This window comes from Symphodus melops, assembly GCF_947650265.1.
Source record: "Symphodus melops genome assembly, chromosome: 1".
In the NCBI taxonomy this organism is placed as follows: domain Eukaryota; kingdom Metazoa; phylum Chordata; class Actinopteri; order Labriformes; family Labridae; genus Symphodus; species Symphodus melops.
The window spans coordinates 28,673,960-28,679,236 of record NC_136691.1 but is presented as its reverse complement, the minus strand read 5'-3'; positions in this window follow the sequence as shown (position 1 = coordinate 28,679,236).

The window sequence follows — 5,277 nt, the reverse complement described above, 5'->3', positions numbered from 1 at the left end:
CACAAATCATTTTCTTACCTCACAAATATGAAAGTTCAATTTTCCTTTTTTTTTCTACAAAATGTTGAAATCCCAAAGATGCTTCACAGACGTGTTTGTGTTGTTCCCTCAAGTTAAACAGCTCTGATGAAGGATTCATGCTTGCTCTGCATTACTAGTTGCTGCCCTGTGTTTAAAATGTGTCATTATGTTTGCTTGATGCACAACGAGGATGTGCTCACTTTGCTAAACCAAAACCAAGTGCAGCACCATAACAGAACCTTCCTCTCCACAACGTGAGAGCTTATTACCTGACATGAAGACCAGCTCGTGTGTTGACCACTGTGCATACAGATGTTCATTCGCATTTTTCACAAAGACAACAGGCAAGAAAAGTTACTGTTCACCCCCCCCAAAAAAAAAAAAAAAACAAAGAAAGAAAGAAAGAATTGTGTTTTTTTATTGTTGATGACGATTTTAAATGACAGTTTCAGTTTTAAAAAGGGTTACACTTCTGTGTCTTTCCTTGATATCTGAAGCCGCGTCAGTCCGCTCGAATGATGTTAACTCTATGCTGAAGGAAACTTGCAGCATGCAGTGAGATTATAGCAAATATGCTTTAATATTTACTGCTGTGCCCAAAGTCCATGCACTTCCCTGTGACAGTGATACAACAACAACAACAAGAATCAAAGATGCAGCAGCCACACTACCAGCTCTCTATCAAGGCAGACTGTCATGTAGTCGTACATCCAACGCTGTGAAGGATTAGAAGCTAGCTGAGATTTAGTTTGAAGTACTTGGTGTCTAATGTCTCTTCACAGGCCAGCTGCACAAGAACATCCAACCATCTCAACTAGTGCCTAGATACACCTGACTCCGTGAGAAAGGAAAGGACAAACCGCTGGGACAACAGCTCCTCTCTTGAAGGTTTTTTTTTTGTCATGTCACTTTGGCCACACGTGTCAAAAACTGTTGTTGTGTGTTTGGTGAACTGAGCTAAGCAGGGGGACATTCAGCCACATGTGACTAAGAATATGTATTTACTATTAACCTTGATAACTTTTCAAAATGTTGTTGTTCAACATTGTGTCCAGTAGATGCTTCGAGAGGACATTTGCATTCATAAATGTGTTTTGAATTTTTAAGGTAAGGCTTTATTGGATGAGCCATACACAATACTGACCTTTTGTAAGGTCATTTGTATATCTTGCAGAATGTAAAAATATTGGTATTAAGAATGATAATTTAGCTGTCAGAAAAATGTACCGTCTTTGTCATGCAAGGCCATGAAATGTCTGACGTAGATGTATCACTTGAGAGAATTAAATGAAAATACAGTGTCACTTTTAATATTTGGATTGCTTCTTTAACATTTCATGGATCTGTTTCTGTTCTCTCCGATCTTTAGAAGTGCTGCAGCTCTTACACTTAAATTTCAGGACCAAATTAGCCACCCTATGAAAATGTCACTTTTTAAAAAAAGTATTTATAAGTGCTATTAAACAGAGCAAAGACTTTTTAACCCAGCTTTATCAAACATCCTCGTTGTATTTTGGATGCTAACATTATTTTACTTGGCACATAAAGACAATTATTTCACACAACAACAAAGGAACTACCAGTGTGAAAATGATTAGCTCCTGTTGTGCTAATAGTCAGTTCCTTTTGGCTGGATAACAGCCTGCAGTCGTTTGACACTTCTCCTGAGTGATCCCTGTGAGTGTAATGCGCCCCTTCCTTCTTTCTCCAAACATGACCTCTGTCTCTCTGGCCAAAGAGCTCTGTTTTTATCTCATGCTTCCAGTATGCACACTCTTTCTCCAGGTTGTCCGTAGCATACTTCAGTCTGCTTCGAAGGCGTATCTTCTGCAGAAGTTGAGTTTGTTTTTTTTGGTCTGCATCCTTGCAGGTCATTCCTGTGCAGTGATCTTTGAAACCACACTTCCCGGCTTGGTAGTTCTTGTCTTTAGATACATCGCTCACTCTGCCAGGCTTCTTCTGTAGTGTGTGGCTCTCTTTGAATTTCTTGATGATTCTTCTCACTCGAGTTGTTGACCCTGTGAAACGCTGTGATAACTTTGCATATCCTTCTCCTGCTTTGTGAGCATCAACAATTCTTTTCCTCAAATCTAAACTGAGTTGTTTTTGGTGTCAATGTGTCATGGTGTCAACATCCAGAGATAAGCTGCACTTGAACTTGATGTTACAAAGTTATTCATGTTTTTAGTTTCATCATTGAACAACAGTGGTTTTTGCTGTGACTCAATAAAATAACAAAGTTAGTTCATAATAATAATAATTTCAACCCTGGTAGTTTATGGTTTTTATGAAATAATTTTGTTCTTGTGCAAAGTAAAAGTAATGTAAGCATCCAAAATAAAACTGGGATGTTTGAAAAAGCCGTGTTAAAAAGTCTTTGCTCTGTTTCATTGCACTTGAGAAATACTTTCAAAAACGTGAAACGTTAATTATTTCACCCTCGTGTGTTCTCTTCGCGTGAGCGTTACAGGTCTCACATTAAATAAACTGGAAATGGTCGAGCTCGGTGAGGAGATGTGTGCTCATACTTTTAGTGATGCTACAACGGTACAGTGATTTTATATGAATATTTTAAATTGTAAAAATATAATTGGGACACATTATTTGAAAGTTCATAACTCAAACTAAATGTGCTTAAGTCCTGATATTTTGTAATACGGTCTCCAATGGTGAAATGTTTTACATGCTAAACAATGATAGCTACTCAATAGTTAATAGTGGTTAAATATTAGGGGATTTTGCTTTCAATGCTAATAAGTTGCTAACAGTTAGCTGTCAAACTTGTGTATGCCATGCTGCATAATTCAGAAGTTCGTCACGTTAGATTTTTCTAAATGCATGATCATCAGACAGTAAACATTTTACTGTAATCAGTACTGAAGGCAAAACATTTCAAACCTCACCAAATGTGTCAACAGCCCACAGAAAAGCATCAGGATGTTTAACGAGTATATATTTTAAATTTTAAATAAAATGTGGAAAATTTGAAGCATTTAAAGTTTAAAAGTATTTCCCCATGTTATCTCATTGCCTCATGTAGTGGAAGTGCTGAATCTCTATCTTCACTTTGGCTCAGAGGCTTAGGCTACCTGATTTAAAATTCTGGGTTCAATTCCTGAGAAAACACACGATCCTCTCGATCCTCCTCTTGTGCTGTGATGGCTTTTGCTTTTCACAACATTTAAATATTTGAGCTATTTTAAATAAATTTTGAGGGTTGATATATCAAAAACTAGAAGTGTTATAATGTTCAAACTATATGGCCACTTATTGTGTGCTCATTGTACTCATAAATGGTCCTATAGCACCACCATGTGGTCAGTCATCAAAAGTTTTGTTTTCAAGGCTCATAACTCGTTTACCATTAACCTTGGAAAAGTAATATTGCTCATACTGATAGTTTTCTGTGCTGCAAACTCAAATTAGAAGTTTAATCATCTCTATATTTTTGGGTTATATACTTATGTTCAATATTTTGAAAATAGTTTTTCCAGTGTTATATCATGTTTGATGGTAAAACTGCTGCTCAGTTAACTTGTTGTAGCGTAATTAATGAAGATATACAGGTACATCTAAAACAATTAGAATATATACGCCATAATCTCACGCAGGGAACCATCCTGGAGCACCCGAGTTTAACAAAAGAAATGACTATTAATTGATCAGTTTGATAATCAGAAGGTTAAACACTCTGATTAAGTCTGGATTAATTACAGGAAGTAAACAATACTGCTGATTAACATAAATACTTTCTAGGATTTTAACACATGGTTTTGATTCAAACGTTATGATAGCGTTATAAAGGTGTAAAGTAACAAATAGATAGATGATAGATACTTTATTGATCCCGAGGGAAATTCAAGTTGGTTTTTTTTGTTTGTTTTTTTGCGGCCACTCGCGTCGGCGCACAGGTGAGTGTGTGAAACGAAATGAAACCATAAACAGTTTTATTGATTTTAGAAAAAACTTCTCGGAGTGACTGTTTGCAAGGACAATTCCTTGTGTTTTTGCATCTTTACTTAGTGCTTCACTTTATAGTGGTTTTCCTGCTTGTGGATTATTTAAATCCAGCTCGATGTATCGTTGCTCTCAAACAAACTTTCATGAAGAGAAAATCATTAAGCACACTTAAGTCTTCAGAGTTTTGTGGGCAGTTCTTTATGCAGCAGCCTAATCAAGCTTCCCTGCCTCTTGATTTTTCAATTGTATTAAAAAAACATGAATGTAGCACAAGAAGCAACAGCTATCTTACAAAATAAAAAAAGCAGGTCTGCTCCTTCTATCCAGGCTCCTAGACCTTGAACAATCTGTTGAGTAACAATTCTCTCGGTTTGTTTGATTAAGGATGATTTAAGAGGGTTTCTGTAACTGATTAGATTTCTGAAGAACTGCCGTCAATATTGGACTTTTCCTCTTTTACTTCCTGTCAACACCTGTGTCAGTTCGGATTGTAACCTGTAGTATTCAGTTACTAACATTGTTTCCTCTTTTCCAGGTCCTCTCTTGCGTTGTACTTCCAACTCTGATCGAAGGTGCTTGGATGAAAGTGTCTGCAAAAGCAACTGTAGAGAAACGTATGATCCCCTCTGTGCTCTCATTCTTCTATGATGACGAGCTTGAATCTTCATCTGCCTTTGAGCTACATACAGATGCAGCCGCCGCCATAGATTTTAGGGATATTTAGTTGCGACCGGTCAAATGTTTGAAAAAAGATGAAAGGACTAATCAGAGTTATAGCTCATGACCCATTTAAGGTCAGGGTTATTAGAAATAGTGTTCCTCACTCAGTGGGCCTTTTACGGGTTCATCAGAGGTAGGAAATTCACCACATGCAGATCTTACATCTCACCACTGCAGATGTTAAAATTAATTCACACTTCTTTTCTACCTCAATCATTCAAAGACTGATATCTGAACTCTGTTGTTGTGCCCTCGTCCATCCATTCTGAGCCACTCTTTGCCTCCAATAATGTGGGCTTCCTCCAGATCTCCCCTCTGCTCACTACATTCAGACAGGAGCAGAAACAACTGCTTCATACATAATGTGGTGGTGTGTCCTTTCACTCCCTGCCATGATGGTATGGCACTGTGCATGGGTTGGCGTGCAATAATAAAGGGGCGGTGCCATAGGTGCACTCGATACCTGTCCCTTTCCCTTCCCGGCTCTCCTCCAAGGTGGATCACTGACGTGGCGTGGCGACGCCCATTTGATGGCACGGTAAGCATTTTGGGCGTCTGCTTGCCGCTCTTGACGCA